Below are 19,323 nucleotides of genomic sequence, written 5' to 3'. Positions count from 1 at the left end.
TTTACAATTTGCCAAGTTGGCTTACAAAGTTTTTACAATAATAAACAAAATGTAATATAATAAAATCCTGTCAACCTCTATGCTAGTATACTTCCTTTCTTTGTGTCGATGTCAGTGTCCTGAGTGTCGGTGTAGAGTGTGATCTGCTAATGTCGGTGCACTAACTTGTCGGTGTAATGCCTTGCCGGTGCCATAGGATTGCAAGGTTGCCATCAATGACAAAACCTTCAATCACCTACAATGTCTCATTAGAGTATGCATATGCCAATAATAACATCCTAGTGTACATACGACATTCCCCTTAGGATCACATAGTGTCCTAAGGGGTCATATGTGGTCCTAAGAGATCACGCATGTGTTATAAGACATGCATGACCTCTTAGGACCACAAATGACCCCATATAACATCCTAGTGTACATACGACATTCCCCTTAGGATCACATAGTGTCCTAAGGGGTCATATGTGGTCCTAAGAGATCACACATGTGTTCTAACACATGCATGACACCTTAGGACCACATATGACCCCTTATAACATCCTAATGTCTACTACATACAATCCCTTAAGATCACATGTACAATGTCCTAAGGGGTTGAATATGTGGTCCTAAGGGGTCATGCATGTGTTCTAACATGTGTGACCCCTTAGGACCACATATAACCCCTTATAACATCCTAGTATACATATGACATTCCCCTTAGGATCACATAGTGTCCTAAGGGGTAATATGTGGTCCTAAGAGGTCACGCGTGTGTTCTAAGACATGCATGACCCCTTAGGACCACATATGACCCCATATAACATCCTAGTGTACATACGACATTCCCCTTAGGATCATATAGTGTCCTAAGGTGTCATATGTGGTCCTAAGAGGTCACACATGTGTTCTAACACATGCGTGACCCTTTAGAACCACATATGACCCCTTATAAAATCATAGTATGTACGACATATCAGTCCCTTAAGATCGCATACATTAGTGTCCTAAGGGGTCAAGAATATGTGCTCCTAAGGCGTCATGCATGTGTTCTAACACATGTGTGACCCCTTAGACGTGCATATGACCCCTTATAAAATCCTAGTGTGAACGACATACCCCTTAGTCCATCATATAGTGTCCTAGTGTAATAACCTAAAAATGGTCATCTAAACCATGAGCCCCTAATCTTGACAACACCACCAAGGTCCTAACCAAAGGAAATTAAATCAATCTTGAGTACACAATTAATTATTTAATCATCAAATGTCACATGGCAAATCAACCCCTCAATATTAATTAAATATTTATTTAATTAATTGATCATTCCAAGTAAATCATTTTAAACAATTATCTTATTTATTTTATTAAATATCCTAGCATATTTAATTAAATAAATCAATTTACCATTAAATCATCAAAAAGAGGAATTAATTTGAAAAATAAATCAAATTGTCATAAATCTTCAAAAAAGGAAACAAATCAAGAAAGAGGAATAGGAAATTATGAGCACAAATCTTCAAAAAAGGAATTAATTGACCAAAAAAAAGAATTGAAAATTGAGAAAAGAAATCAATTGGAAATAATCTTGGAAAAACAAATTAAAAATTGATAAATAATCTCAAAGAAAGCAATTAAAACAATTAAATATTAAAATTGAATGAAATAGAGGATAAATCAGTTTTTTCCTGATTTTATCTTAATTTTAGTTCAACTTTCCTTTAAAACTGAGAAAAGCATCCAATCACATCAATTCACCTAGATTGTGCTTCCTCTTGGAGAATATTGACTGCTCATCATCATTTGATCTCAGCCATTGGTTTCTTTCTGAATTTTCTATAAATTCAGGTTCTCATCTCTCATTGAAGGATCCTAGAGAATATATTATTATTATACTACTTTTGCTCTAGGTTCATTAAGAATATTGTATACATATTTAGATGATTTATCTTATTTATTTCTTAAATCTTGTTAGATTAATATTGCATGCATCTAGCATTCATCATGTTCATATAGATAAAATCCTTCGTCTTGATGTTGTCTAGTCACTGGTATTGCTTAAAATCTGAGAGAAAACTTATACTCGCATATTTTAGAAGGCAATGGGTCGATTTGTTGTGGTTTTCATATTCATGTTTATATCTATCTAACCATGCATGTAATGACTTGATTGAAGTGTTGTGCTTGCAGATATAGGTCTACTTTTCACACACACATTTTTGGCGCCCACCGTGGGGCCTGATAACTACTTTTTCGGCCTCAAAATCATTTTTTTATCCTACAGGTTTCATCTGTATAGCCTCTGCGAAATATCGTATGAGCAGTTTCACTGCATCATACGACATTATATTGACACCTGCAGTTTATCGTACAAAACAAGATCATATCCTTTAAATTGTCGTATGAATCAGAATATGGACTCGTATGACATACTTCTTATGTTATCCTTTTGTCGTTCTATACTGATTTCTAACTCATACGTTTGTCGTTCTTATTTGTAAGGATTGTCATACGATCTTGCTTTCTGATAGATTAAAAATAGATTACTTTTCAGGATTTTTTGCTTAAATTTTGATGATGCTAACATTGACCCTCAATTGTCTTCTATCTGCCTGAGATTTTTACAGCCTAACCAGGTTTCTTATAGGATGCTTGTCAAAGAATCTATCAAATCAAACATACGCCTATCAAAGAATAAAAACAACATGACTACTGATGCATTGTTTTTGCAGGTTGCCTAAAGAGAATCAACCAAACATTGTGTATTCTTTAAATTCATTTTTAGGCACTTAAATTGCTATCTGGTTAATGAACAAATCTATTTTTCTTGTTTTCAGAAAAATTTGAGAGGTAGGAGAGTATGCTCTTGTCTTTTACAGACAATCAGAAATCTAGACCCTTGAAGCTTTTTTCTAAGTTTGAGATCTGTGTACCTTTAGCAGGCCTATCATAGTGGGAAAAAGTAATCACCCTGTGAGAGCGACCCAAGTGAGTATAGCTGGACCTGAGCATTCCAACTCACTATAATAAATAGGTCTCTGATGATTAAAGTCTTAGAGGATGGGATTATTTGAGTTTTCTCTTTGAGATCTCTCATATCGGGCATTTTGTAGGGCCTCATGGTCTCACTTGCGTTTATGTGACTACAACTTGTTTCAGTACCTTGTCAGGCTATAGGCCTCAATCATGCTTGCATGACTTCAAGGGGTAATTTCAAATGAAATTCCTGATTAAGAGCTATAAGATTAGAAGCTACCCAATTCACCTCTGAACGGTTGATAATCTTTATGCAAGAGAGATAGTAACTCTCCCAAGACACTTGCCATATCGTGCCCCCATTAGCGTTTGGAGTAGGCTAATACAGTGTTGAGAATCCATTGCGTGAGACTTAGTGGCCGTATTATGATTAGCTATTGGGTGTGTACCTAAGTCAACAAGCAAAGGTTTTCTTCTCTAAGCCAACTTCCATAGGGTTAGCGTGTTGTGCTTGAAATATTACATATCTTCCATGTTTTCTGTGTTTTTATCCCTCAAGCTAAAAATGAAATATTGAAACTGGAGAAAATAGATCAAACAACAGAGTGATAAACTCTGTCCGTGTCAAAACTAGTCTATCCCTATCAAAATCAGTCTATCTCAGAATTGGTTATACTCAGTTGTCTTACCTAGTCATTGAAAAAATTCAGAATTTTTAGTCTCTGCTCTGTGAACAGTCATATGAGTCTACTGAATTGTTGTCCTTCACCAAATCTTGTGTCATATGAGTATACTATATTGTCATTCTAAGCCTAATCCTCTGTCATACGAGACCCAGCAGTCTGTTGTCCTGAGCCATATCCTATGTCGTACAAGACAGAACTAAACAAAATCATTTGTCATCCGGGACCTACCCATTTGTCATATGGTACTAGGCAGCAACTCATACGAAACATAACTATTGTCATCCTAAACCTATTATACTATCGTACGATTCTAGAAATACAGTCGTATGAGTCTCTGATTCTGCCAGTCCAGAACAGTCAAACCTGTACAAAACAGTTTTATAGCGAGCCCAAAACTGGTTATCATCCTCCTAAGCATAAACAACCTTGATAGTGTACCTCTATCGTTGCATTGCACAATTTTGTCGGTCATCTTTAAGCTAGTTCAAACAAACATCTTATCAAACATAAGTTAACTTAGATAACATCTTACACAGGATAGATCATTCCTGAAACTAGACTAGATCTTAAGTTACTTCACTCAATCACTACGTTAAATGGACTACTAGCTACAATTTGATCTTGACTTCTACAAACACATCTAGCTCTCGGTCCTGTCGGTTGTAAATGCTTGTTCAAACCAGAAGCTCTTCTAAATTCTGACAAAAGTAAGAATCTCATGGATACCTTAGCTCCAATTCCAATAGCTACCTTTTCTCAAATGCTTCAAGATATCAAGAAAGAAATGTATGACCTAAAAATCCAAGAAAATGAATCAATGACTCCTTTTGAAAAACAAATGCATGATATCAGGAGTGAGAAACTTCAAGGAATGCTTAAAAAATTAGGTGATTTGACGATTAGATACCAGAAAATAATTGACAATCAAAAACCAAATCTCATACAAGATCACAAAACACCTTCACCAAGTCATAAAGACATCTATTCCCTAGATAGATAGTTTATACCTTTGGGGCAATCTATTGAGTCAGCTTTGGAAGAGATTCTTAAGAACAATCTTATCATATTGCCTAAAAAGACCACATGGGGATGCACAATTTTGAGTAGTTACTGTGCATATCATAGGCATAACAAACATAAGAGTTCAATGTGTATGGAATTATAACATAAGATTCAAGATCTCATTGATAATGGTGTCATTGAAATTGAAGATCCTAATGGCTCACCTAAAGAAAAAGAAGGAAATATTGCTAAGAATGATCAAAATTGTGAACCTATGTCTAGCAAGGCTCCACATGTAGCCTCCACCCCTTCCATGATGCCTTCATCTTCTAAAACTTCTTAGCAACAATCCATACCATCTCCTTCAAACAATGAAACTTCCCATGTTGACCTTCAAGGGCTATCTCCTATGGAAATCCAAGTTAATGCCAATATTGATACAAGTTCCTCTAAAGATTTAAAAATCCTAGATCCTATGCCATCATGCACTCCAATTCCAATCATACCCACTCTAGAAGGCCCTCTCCAAAATGCTTCGCCATCATGCCAAGATATGAATACCTTCCAAGAATCCCCTATGCCTATCAAAAACACTACCCCTTCCTTAGAAGTGACTCCATGTAAAGAGGATGATTTGAAAAATGAAGAAACAAATCGTATCATAAATCAAGATCAAGATACCAAAACTCTCAAATCCCATCCAATGATTGAAAAAGATCCTATTTCCCTAGAATCCCATGATAATCCCCTTATACCTTTCCATTTCTTCCAAGAAGATCCCCTTCCATCTCAAGAACAAAAAATCCTTCCAAATCCCATTCCTAATCCACTTCCTAAGCAAGATCATGATGCCTCTTCCACCTTTTCAAATGGTCCTATTCAAAATGAAGAGTCAAACACCCTTCCTAATCTAGCTAATTGTCCTATTCCATGTCAATATCGAGGTATCCCTTCATCTCCTTATCATAATCCTCCATGTTCACCTCAAGAGTCCATCATGCCCATAAATCCCTCTCACGGTCCTATCATTCCTTGCAAGACACCTCGACCTCAAAATGAACTTGCCTCTAGCATCAAAAGTAAGAAGAAGCCCTTTGTTAAAAAGATCTTTCAAAGCATGCATTATCAAAGAAAAGGGTTAGACATTCATGGACAAGGTATATTAGACCCCTCTACTATAAAAGAAAATCTTGATTATAATGGCTGCGTTTCTAACTCTCAAGATGTTGGTATCTCTCATAAATCCTACATTTCTCCAATTAAATCCAAATACATGCCTTCCCCTTCATCACTTCCGTCCATTCTAGGTCCCTATATCCCTCCATCCCTTATGTGGGATCAACAAAGGCACACATCTTTGAGTACCTTCCATCCATCTAAAAGACCTCCATATCATTCCTATCTATCCACGCATCTGCCTCCAAGCAATTTGGATGCCAAGCATAAAAGTCATAAGTCAAGCAATCTAGATGTATTCAAGGATCAACATGTCCCATCTAATCGACATGTCAAAACAATGCAAAATATGATCCAAAAAGGAAAAGAAAAATATAAAACACCACAAAGGCCAACAAAGAAAGAAGAAAAGTCAAAAGTTATATGGGTTCCTAAGGCACTTGTACAAGCAATGGACTCCAAGGAGCTACAAAAGAATCAAAAATCAAAAACCATGTGGATGCCTAAGTGACTGCTTGAAGCACAAAAGTCTACAGAAAAATTAAAATTGGCAGCCAAAATTGTTGTTCCTCCATCCAAACCTTCCGAGTCTATTCCTCCATCACCTCCTTCATCCATTTTGGGTTCTTATGCCCCAAAATGTGTAACCTTTCCTCCATCCAAATCTCAAAATCTAAGATTCAATTCTCCTCCATATGTCCACCATCCCTCAAGGCATGTGCCAATGTTGATCTTTCCAACATTTCCATCTAGCCATACACAATTCTTCCAACATCCCATCCTATATCCAACACCTCTTTTTCACCCTTCCATCCCTCTTATCCAAACCTTTGCATAAATCCTTGCCCTAGTTTCATTTCATTATCCTATCAACATCTTTGAGCATACCTTCATAGCCATGGTCTATTGCAACTCATATTCCAAGGGTATCATCCAAAGTAGTGAGACGTTGGGGTCCTTCTTCCATCCCCCATCATGCCTCCTTTATCTTCCAAAAGAAAAAAAATGATGAAAAAAATTAAAAATAAAAAATTCAGGAAAAAAAGTAAAGAGAAATAAATTCGTCCTTGTGTGAAAACCACTTCTTGTGGTGCCTTAGGCAAGTACCATGATGAAGACCTGGCAAATAGGCGTCATGCGTAATCCATTATCCTTTTGCACTTTACACTAGGGGCAAGTTCCATCCATGTACATCCATCCATTATCCTTCATCCTCCATTATCCCTCATTCGCTCTATCTATATTCATATCCCTTTTCCACCTTTGATCTTGACAAGGTTAAGCATCTTTGCAGGCTTCATGTGTCCTATCTATTACACTTAATCCAGACCCTTTAGCTCCTATCCATTGCTCGCTTACATCATTCATTACCACCTTTGATCTTGATTATCCTATCTGTCCCCTATCCAGACCTATTCCTTGATCTTGATAAACACTATGGACAAATGCAAAAATGTGTTTTCCACAAACCTCTTGACATGGCCACTTCTTTAGACCATATGGCTTTGCTGCACTATATCCTTTCTTTACGTTGCTAAAATTCTTTCTCTACATCGCTAAAATCCTTGGTTTACATTGTTATATCTAGATCATGTGCTTGGACTAATGTTGTGAGATAGTCCTTGAAAGCATCCACCACCATTCACTTATCCATTCATGTGCTCAAAATCCCTTTTGCCTTGCTAGACACTAGGGGAAAACATTAAAAAATTATAAAAAATCATAAAAAATCATAATATGTCCTAAAGAAATCCTAATAATCAGAAAAAGTCTTGAAAAAAGAGAAAAAAAAAGAGGAAAAAAGAGAGAAAATGCTCTAGTGAAAACTGGTAAATGGGCACCTCGGTAAAAAAAAAATTGAATGAATCTTTGCCAAGCAGGTGAAAACCTAGTAAATAGGCGCTTCTTGTACTCAAGCACTCCATCTATCAATGCAACATTGGCATTCCCGCTTTCCTGCATATTTGCTTTTGCTTGTTCATATTTCAGTCACTTTTGTGACATCCTAGTTTGTTGGAACCCTCATGGCTTGAAACCAATCAATGTCCCAGTCTTAGGTTAATCAATAAGAATACATTACATGTCCTAAGCAATATCAACCAAGTCAACCTTACATCAGTGAAACCTGGTCGTCCGCTCTAAGTCAATTACCTATCTCCTAACTACTGAAGAGTTTTATCACTGAGTTAACAAGCGAAACAACATAATGGAAAACAATCACTAAATAGTTTGAGCTATGCATGGAATTTTTTTTTTTGTGTTGTCTTTTATATTGGTTTTCGATTATTATCCCTCTGAGTAACTCGAGGAAGTCTATCTTGACTAAGAGGAGCAAGGATTGGGGGCATAATATTTTCTTTGTTTTCTGCTTGTAGGAATGATCCCAATGATCTAGAAACATCTAAATTAGCTGGGTGTCTGTGATAAGAGCCTTCACATCAAGGTGAAATCACCTCACATACCTTGACTCCACTTATTTGAATGCTACAGGGAGGTCCCCATCATTTCTTTGTCTGTTTTGAGGGAATTTCTTTATTGTGCAATTTGGGTCCATGTGTAATCTGTCTAAGGATATGAACGAAAAAAGGGTCATTGCAAACAAGATAATTAATATTGCACATGAAAGAAAGGAACTTTGCTCTGCCTACTATAATTGTAAAAAGCTCAATGGTGACAATTAAGCTTTCCAAAGTCTAGTGACTAGGTTTAGGATTGCATATCATGTTGCATTTCATTCTGCATCTCGTGAATTTAGAGTGATTTCGATATGGTAACAATGCTTTCTTTATTTCTGAATGAGAGTTGGAGTGTCATCATTTCTTCACTAAGTGGTCTCTGTTCATCATTTCTTCAATCGAGTACTTGTGTTTTGAGATGTTAGCTGCATACATGGGCATTTAATATAGATTCATACTTTCATTATTCACTCATCTCCATTCATCTTATTGCATAGAAAAATGAAAACATTATATTACTCATATTATTCATTACTCATACTCATTCATTTATGTGCATATGAAAAGAAACAAAAATAGACATCCATACACATTTGCATTACATTCATTGATGAAGAAATGCATACATATAGAATAAAGCATATAGAACAACATCTCATAACCAATCAACACAAGTACAATGAAGTCAAATCAGATCTTGTATATACATCAGGTCTAGTATAAGAGTACAAAGTGATGTCAAATGACATATAAAAACTCCCATCGGAGCAAGAATCATATAGGCTACAAAAAATGGGTGTGTCTACAAAAAAAAAATATATATATATATATCCAAGCTACACAAAAAGAAATCATCTAGCTCGCTCCCTCTACCTCATTGCTTGGTGGTGGAGGAGGAGCCTGATGTTCGGGATCCTAACGAGGTGCCCGCGCTCCCTCTGACCATCCCATATATTGTGAGTAGGGCATTATCTGCTAAGAAACAAGAACTACAACACTATATGCGGCCACATAGTAAGATGCCCTACTAGACTGGTGAAGGACCTCCTGTCACAGGGGCTCTATCTCTGCTCTCATCTCTGCTCTCAATGCTGCAATCTGATGATCATGCTCAGTCCTCACCATAGTGATCTAGTGATCATGCTCAATCCTCATCTCGGCTAGCTACCAGTCTCACTCTGCTAGTTGAGTCTGCGCCACTAGCAACTGTGATTGCAGCTCTGTAAGACGTGCCCTCATTGATCATCCAGTATTTGTCCCCTGCTCTCTCATAGGACCCCATCTCCACCCCCATCTTCACCTCCACCCTGCTCCTCTCTCCACTGTCGCACCTATCTAGGAGCGGCTCATTCCTCCTCTATCCCACCCACTCCTCCTAGGGATCCACCCTCACCTCTCTGTAGTCCACCCTCAACTAGTGCCCTGCTACTGATAGCACCTGGATCACCCCTACCTCATCGTGGAGCCTCAGCTCTTTGTGCCTGACCCTGCCTCTGGCCCTGTCTCTAGCCCTGTCCCTATGCTGGTGTGAGGGCATCCTCCTCAACATCCTCAATATGAGGCGCTTGATCACCCAGGTCTGTAAAACGTGGGAACGGATGCTACTGAAAATGATCTCTATGATGGGGCAACACCCCCGCATCCGCCACATTGTCCAAATAATCCCACCTCAAACGATGTAACCCTATCAACTCCTACATCACCAGCACATATGATAACCATAGAGACCATCCCTATCTCTCCTCATCTGCATATCAAACATATGTTGTATACTCCTACAAGATCCCCTAAGGCCGACTGTACTACCTCATCACTCGTGAAATGATGAATCGCTCCACAACAGTCTGTGACCTCCCAATCAGTGGGCATGTAACAAACAAGTCCTTGCAAACTCACTGTTAGTCATCCCATAACTCCAACCCTCTATATGGTCTCCATACAATGAATATTAGGTCATTGAGCTGCCTTCTCCAAAAGTTTGTCTTGCCCAGATGGGGCTGTGTGATATATCCGACATACCTATAAATGATTGACTGCCCAAGCTCTCTGTTGTCCGCTACTATCGACTGACAAACGAGAAGGTGCTCCCAAGCCCACACCTACAAAATATATACCCAGTGGCCATGCTATGTCCATCTCTATATATGATCTCATGCATCTCCCAATACATGTGGGCCAATAAACAAGAGCCCCAGCCAAGCCTCTAAGGGGTCTCTATCAACCTCTCTAACATCCAGCCCTATCCGCACTGGAAGCCCTGCTACCCTCTATCTGGCATAAGAAAGTAATGTATGAATCCTGCTAAGACGCATGCTAGAGGATACTCCTCACTGTACCTGCTCATAAGAATATCCCAACTCATAGACCGAGTCAAAATATCAGGATCACTGAAGACATGCCTAACTGCCTATAGTCCAGGTAACAATGCAGTATCATAATCCACCTTGTCCCCTGCAAAAGGGATATTAAGGATCCTATACACATCCTCGGGAGTGATAGTCAACTCCCCAACTGGCAAATGAAATGTATTATGCTCTAAATGAAATCTCTCTACCAACATCGTGAGCATCCCATGGTTAACACAGATATCAGATAACCTCAATAGATGAGTCAAGCCACACATATCAACATGAGCCTACTCAACCTCAGATAAATCTTGAACTAAGGCCATAGTGGGAGGATACACACATCTAAAGAGCATAGGAGGTAAGTGCACTTGCAAAAAACCCAACAACAAAGCATTAGAAAACATTCCAAATAAGCCTACACAAGAAGTAAAAACATCACGCAAATCCAACTAAGTCAAATGCAAAATCAAAAATTCACATTTACACCCTCAAAAATGCTCACTATCTTTCACACAACAAAACATAGAAAAGTAGCATCTTGTACGAGCCAGGAACAACTATAGTACGACAAAATAGGCTAAAATGACAAACTTTTTCACTTTGCACGACAAAAGGGTTTTTTTTACCGACCTCTCGTATGACACATGGGTGGCCCTAGAACAACAAAACTAAGGGTCTCAAATGACAAAAGACTTTTTACCTATTTCTCATATGAGATAGGATCCTGTCTCGCATGATAAACTAAGACACCCGACCCAAAACATGCGGAAAACTTGAAAAATGCATTTAAAAATTCAAAATTGGAAACACAAATAGGCTTAAGATCGATCACTTACCGTTGGCTCATAGTTTCAGGGTTGATTATGTCTCCTCTGGTGCTCAAATTGATGTTGATGAGTAGGGACCACCATTTTCTTCGCAGAAGGCTTTTTGAATTTTCAAACTTGGAGGGTTAAAATGAATTGAAAATGACACTTTTGTCCCATATATAGCCAAAAACCTAAATTTTCAACTTGCTCCGATGGACATAAAATTTGTACCCTTAGCTAATTTGACCGTCCTGATTCTATTTTCAGGATCGAAATCAAAATTCGAGTTCATTTTGCTATTCAATTTCAGAATTTGGACCACTTAGCGCTCTTTTCATCAAATGCTCATTCTTTCTCCACTTAGTGCTCTATTCATCAAATACTCATTCTTTCTTCAAATTGCGCTCAATTTCTCATGAATCAACACTGCATCTCAATTTTAATTTCTACAAATCAACTCTGCACAAAATCAAGACTAAATTTTTCAAAACTTCCTCTGAATCAATTTGTGCTCAAATTACTTATCATCAATAAAGAAATTGCCTATCATCATGTATTCTCACTATTTTTCAATTTCGCTCCCGAGGGGGCATATTCATGACCTTATGACCTCACATTCTTCAATATCAAGAAAATTTTCAAATCTTCATCGAAAGTCGAGCAAAACTTCTTTTTCAAACTATAGAAAATGAAACAAGACCTCATTGCTAGGGGCATCTCAACTTCATCACTTTATATTAGGTTGAGATTTCTCAAATCATCTAAATCAAATCAATCGCTAGGGGCATATCAGTTTCATCGCTTCATATCAAACTAATATTTGTGTTTTATCTCAATCAATCTCTTAACGTTAATCAATTTCATTGCTTTTCATCAAGCTGATTATTCATTTAAACTCAATCTAAGCAGGTGTTCAGTATTCGTTGCTTTAGATCATGCTAAACAGTTTATCTTCGCTCATCGTGTCTTGATCAATAAAGTTCAAGATCGATTTTTATCATCATTCACTGTGTCTAGATCAATCAAGTTATAGATCAATAAGATCTGCTTCTTGATCAATCAAGTTCAAGTTCAATATCTTTTATTTTCTATCATTCCTAGTTCAATCAAGTTCGGGATCGGTATTTCTTTAATCAAACTTCATTCAGCTTTGTCACTTCGAATCAAGCTTAACACCTTGCTTTTCATCTAGTTCGTGATCAATCAAGTTTAGAACTGGTATCTCCTAGACATCAACTATTCTTTGAACCAATGCCTTGCTCGCACATTAATTCAAAGAGGGGCAAATGTAATATGCTAAAAATAGTCATCTAAACCATGAGCCCCTAATCTCGACAACACCACCAAGGTCCTAACCAAAGGCAATTAAATTAATCTTGAGCACACAATTAATTATTTAATCATCAAATGTCACATGGAAAATAAACCCCTCAATATTAATTAAATATTTATTTAATTAATTGATCATTCCAAGTAAATCATTTTAAACAATTATCTTATTTATTTTATTAAATATCCTAGCATATTTAATTAAATAGATCAATTTACCATTAACTCATCACAAAGAGGAATTAATTTGAAAAATAAATCAAATTGCCATAAATCTTCAAAAAAGGAAACAAATCAAGAAAATGGAATTGGAAATTATGAGCACAAAACTTCAAAAAAGGAAATAAATCAAAAAAAGGAATTAATTGACCAAAAAAAAGAATTAAAAATTGAGAAAAGAAATCAATTCGAAATAATCTTGGAAAAACAAATTAAAATTTGATAAAAAATATCAAAGAAAGCAATTAAAACAATTAAATATTAAAATTGAATGAAATAAAGGATAAATCAGTTTTTTCCTGATTTTATCTTAATTTTAGTTCAACTTTCCTTTAAAACTAAGAAAAACATCCAATCACATCAATTCACCTGGATTGTTCTTCCTCTTGGAAAATCTTGACCGCTCATCATCATTTGATCTCAGCCGTTGGTTTCTTTCTGAATTTTCTATAAATTCAGGCTCTCATCTCTCATTCAAGGATCCTGGAGAATATATTGTTATTATACTGCTTTTGCTCTAGGTTCATTAAGAATATTGCATACATATTTAGATCATTTATCTCATTTATTGTTTAAATCTTGTTAGATTAATATTGCATCCATCTAGCATTCATCATGTTCATATAGATAAAATCCTTCATCTTGATGTTGTCTAGTCACTGGTATTGCTTATAATCTAAGAGCAAACTTATACTCTCATCTTTTAGAAGAAAATGGGTCGATTTGCTATGGTTTTCATATTCATGTTTATATCTATCTAACCATGCATGTAATGACTTGATTGAAGTGTTGTGCTTGCAGATACAGGTCCACTTTTCACACACAGACCTAGAAGGGGTCATATATGGTCATAAGGGGTCATGCATGTATCTATCTTATTAAAACTACTAAGATGTGTCTATGCAAGTTGAGTGATAATGATGATTAATTCTATATATGATATCTATCTATTATACAAGGAGTTAGTCATAATTACCAAATAAAAACCTTGATTGTGATGATTGATGTTTTGTGGGGATTGGTAGGTGCAAGCTTGAGTCATGATAATTGATATATAGTTTAGAATGCACAATAGTTTGTCTCAGTAGGGAGCCATCCCTATTTTTTTATGATTGGAAAATAGAGGGGAGCTTTAGTCTAAGTGGGAGGGCTTTAATATATGCCTAAAATCCCTAGAGCTTTAACCACCCTCTATGGAGCCTCTTACATAATCTTTGTTTCTTATCTCTAGATATTGACAAGAAATGTTAGTTTGCTTCATGTGTTCAAGGGTCAAATCAATCGCCTAATTTTACAAGAATGTAGCATTCGATGTTGTCTTTTTTTTAAAAGTGTGCACGATGATCAATGTTATATTATTAATCTAATATGCAAGAAGTTATACTCAAATACCAAATGTAAAATTTAATTATGATGGTTAACGTCATGTTGGGAAGTTTACAGTATCAATGTGCGCAAGCTTGAGTCATGACATATGATATTATATTTGAATTGAAGCATAATAGTGTGTCCTACTACTGGTTCAACATTTATTTTATTTTATTTTTAAATCTTCACATGATTAAAAAGTGTATGATGTTGTATCAAATAAGGGGAAGTTTGATCTAAGCCTTGAGGGTTATATATAACCACCCTTTGTGGAGCACTCAACATAGTCATCTATGCTTCCATCCACATACTAATAAAATATGTTAGTTTGCTTCATATTTTTAAGGGCCAAACAAAATCATCTAATCTTACAAGTATGTAACCAAGTTAGTGCTAGCTTTCTAAAAAGTATAATTTACATCTAGTATGTTTTTAAATATATTACAGATTTAATAATTTTAGAAACATATATGCCCATTACAAAATACAATGACCTCTATTTTTTTGAGATATGGAACAATAATAAACAATGTCAAGAAATTTAGAGAAGTTACATTCCATTTTGTATCAATGCCCATGTTTTAGTGAACAAAAAAATTAATTTTGATATACACAAAAATATTTATACGTTACAATAAAATATAGGTCTATTTTTTTTTTGTTATTGACTTATTAAAATTTAAAAAGTTTCAAAACTAACTAAATTTTATAATTTTTTCTATTTTTTAAATTGTAAAGTGAGTTCACATAAAAAAAATTCCACAAACTAATAGTTTATTATATCCTTCTTGAATTTTTGATGTATTTGATTTGAATGATAAATTTATATTTTTTTTAATTTAGTAAAGTTGTATGTATATATCTTTAATGATCTCTCTCTCTCTCTCTCTCTAAAATTAATGTTAGATCTCTCTCTAGATGTCATGATTTAAATGATCTCCCTCTCTCTCTCAAATTAATGTTTTAATAATTTAAAATGTATGTATGTGATCTAGAAAGATAAATTTATATATGTTTTAATTTAGTACATGATGTATATATATCTTTAATTATCTCTCTCTCTCTCTCTCTCTATGTCATGAAAATTATCTCCCTCTCTCTCTCATTAATGTTTAAATAATTAAAAATGTACATTTACATATATATATATATATAAATTATGCGAGAACTTCACATGTGTATATTTTAATTTTTAATGAGCTCAAGATTAACGATCTCTCTCTCTCTCTCTCTCTAGAATTTAATTGATTTTAATTTTTAATGTTTTAAATTGAATACACTTCATGTGTGTGTGCTTACGTATTTAATTTAACTTTATGACCTACGTAGATAGATGGCATCCTAGGATCCCCTTGCATAGGCTCTTGATCAGGATCCACCTACATAGGCTCCTGATTAGGAGCCACGTGATGATATAGATCATCCACACTAGGAACCCCTATTGCCTGATATTGCTACCATTTTCCAGTATAGTGACCATGAGCTACATAGGTTGAGGTTCATATTAGATGACCCCTGTACTAATGGTGTGTACAAGAGTACATGCAAATCTATTTTAGATAGTTTGCAGACATTAAGGGACCACTTAGTTTCTCACACCTCATTCTCACTTGAGGTTATAGTGTTAGGGTTCCCATAGATACTGAGAGGGGGGGTGAATTAGTATCTGACTGGCATTGTAATTTTCTTAAGACAAAACATGTAGAACAAAAAGTAACAGTGTACTGGTATGCAAGAATCAATGTAATAAACAGAATCAAAAACATCCACATGAAAAGAACACCATAACACAAGATGTTTAAAGAGGAAACTTGCCGTGGGAAAAACCTCGGTGGGATTTGTGACCCACAATATTCACTTACTGGCCAATAAGAGAATATTACTTACAATAGGGGCCTGCACATGCAGGAAGGCCAATTGCCTAGAGCACACTGCTCAGTGAGAAGTCACACTAACTTACAATGAGGATTATGCTATTCCAATATTCTGTACTACTTTATAATAGCATCTTCAATGCCAGATTCAGTACCGGTTCTTGCCCTGGTCTTTACATATACCCTTGACCTATAATTCGCACATAAAGTCTGTCTAATAATTTTCTTTATGCTTGCTTACCTATCCCTACAAATGTCTATAATGATCTCCTTTATATACAAGAGTCATTTTACAATTTGCCAATTCAGCTTGCAATGATAATCAAAATATTACATATCAAAAATCCTGTCGGCCTTTGTGTTGGTATACATCTTTTCTTCTGTGCCAGTGTTGGTGCTGGTGTAAAGTGGTTTTGCTATTGCCGGTGCACTGTCTTGCTTGAATAATGCTTTGCCGGTAGAATGTCTTGCCGATGCCATAGGATTGCAAGGTTTCCATCAATGACAAAACCTTCAATCACACACAATGTCTCATTGGAGTGTCCATATGCCAACAATCTCCCCCTTTGGCATTGATGGCAACACTCATGAGAAATTCCAAAAAGATGTCCAAAAATGTGTAGACCAAAAAATTTACCAAAAAAAATGAGGGACTCCCCTTGAGCATATGATCCCTGTGTTTTGAATTTTCTCATCCTACTACTCCCCCTTTGGCATCAATGACAAAGGCTGTCAAGATGTTAGTAGAGTTTGTAGTTATACCGGTCCATAACCTCAACCTTGTAGTTGGGTAGTTATTATCTAAAAAAGATCGCCCAAAATTAAGTTTATACTATCCATAAACTTTTTGCTATCTTTTATTGTTGTTTCAGTTCTCTTCACAGTGCCGGTGAGATGCTGCAATTGCTCTGCCAGTGTTTTACTTCCCGGTGTTAATGCCTCTAAGATTTCCTTCCATAGAGATGTTAGATAATCCAATCTTGGACTCAGTTTAGATCTCAAGTATTTTGCCTTATTTATTATTTTCTCTTTCTCTTTCTCTTGTTTAAGTTATTTTTTCTCAAAATTTGCTAACTTATCTTCAAAAACAGATAATGAATCCGGTGAGTCGACAAAATTGTCTGCAAGCTTGTTTATCTCTTCCTGTGTCTTGCTTATCTTCTTGTCTATATCTATAGTCAGGAAGTTTGTTTTGCATGTGTCTTTGTATAGGTTTTTGTACTCTTTTAACAAACTACACAGTTCCAGTAGAAGTGTGTCAAAATCTCTGTTACACTTCTTAATTTCTTCCTCAAAGAATTTTTGTTTCTCCTTTTCTACAATGTCCTTTACAGATTCTACCTTTATTCGCTCAATATTTCCAGAAATGTATTTACATAGTGTATCCAATTGTCCTAAAGAATCTTTATTATCTATATTACAATTAGGAGCGATTGTTTTCAAAATTGGTATTGAATCATCTATTGCTTTGTGATAGACGAGCTTTAGGTTGTGGGGCTACCAAATCGTCTCCAGTTATGTCGGTTTTCTTTAATACATCTTTCTTAATGGCTTTTGCTTGTCTGGATCCTTTTCTCACAAATGCTTCTACCTTCTTCACTCTTTTCTTGGATTGAATTTGGCTTTCTATGGTTTCAGCACTACCAAATATTTCTTCTTTAGGTTCATTGGGGGCTTCCAAAAGTGCTTTGGCATAAGTTTCAACTATGTGGTCATCTATTTCATAGCCCATTTCTATTACCCAGATTATCCTAGGGATGACTACTTCCATCCATATTTCATCCTTTTTGATAACAAAGCATATATCATCTTTGTATTTGTCTACAATCTTCTATGATAACCTTGTCCTTTTCTTCATTTTTGTCTTTAGTGCTTGGAAAAAGTCATGAATGTTGTTTTCCTTATTCTCGCCCATGGTATTGAACAGTTTTGTCAGTTGCTTTCCTACCGGTATGTCATATCTGAATTCTTTATATCCTATACCAGGAACTTGTTTTGTTATATGAAGCATTAGACACACTAACAGATTTCCAAGTCTGAAGGTTCCTTTCTTATCCTTCTTTATCTTTCCAAGGTTGTCTATCAGTTCATCCTTTAGCCATTCATAGATGTCAATTTTTGCATTGCTGGTTATTATGTCATAAGCACTCTTGATGCATAAACTTGAAACTGAGTTGAGTCTATTGGCATGAGTGGCTTTATAACCTAATATCATGCTTATGAATCTCACATTTGTATCCTTTACATCATTAACCCTTAAAGATCTTTTATCAAATGTTGCACCTATTAGGTCAATGACTAAATCATTTGAAACTTTCTTGTTTTTATCTCATCTTTTACCGGTGGCTGGTAACCCTATGACAGCCTTTACCGCTTTCTTGGTGATCTTATGAATTGTATCTAACCAGAAAAATTCTCCGTGAACTCTGCTTAATACTATCCTAATCACATCCTTAGGAAATTCAGGAATACTAAGGATTTTTGTGAATCCTAGGGTTTCAATGATTTTGTGTTCAGCTTTGATATTGCTAGTATCATCACATATCTCGGTTTTGTACATGGTTTTGATTTCCTCATCTCCTAGCTCTTCAATATTGTAGTGAATATACATTCTAGGGTCTTCAGCATATACAACACCTTTAGGGATTTGAGAGAATGCACCTAAGGTATCATCTTTCTTTTCTATTTCAGAAACCAATTGAAATACAGGCCTAGGTCTTTTAATTACTTCCACAACAGTAGGGTTCACTATGTATTCAATTGCAAAGGTGGATGCCATGATAAAATACCTTTTTCTGTCTTGGATGATTGATTGCTTGGAGTGTGCTTTCTTCTTGCTCGAAATGCCTTAGCTCAGAAATCTTTGTGCTCTCTGAAAGTTTGAAATCATGGTGAAATGAAATGGAGCCAAAACCTTATTTTATAAAGTCTTTTTCGCTACCTACCACATTAATTGCTTGTCAGTAATGTATTCACTTAACTTTATTTGCCGGTAATAAGTGATTTTCAACTTCTTTTCTCTAACTGAGGGAATAATAGCACGTGTCATTAGATTGCCAAACCCTCAAGATAATTTTCTTCAATTAGATGAAGAACTTCCT

This window comes from Cryptomeria japonica, chromosome 11 (genome assembly GCF_030272615.1).
Source record: "Cryptomeria japonica chromosome 11, Sugi_1.0, whole genome shotgun sequence".
In the NCBI taxonomy this organism is placed as follows: domain Eukaryota; kingdom Viridiplantae; phylum Streptophyta; class Pinopsida; order Cupressales; family Cupressaceae; genus Cryptomeria; species Cryptomeria japonica.
Note: the sequence above shows the minus strand (reverse complement) of the source record.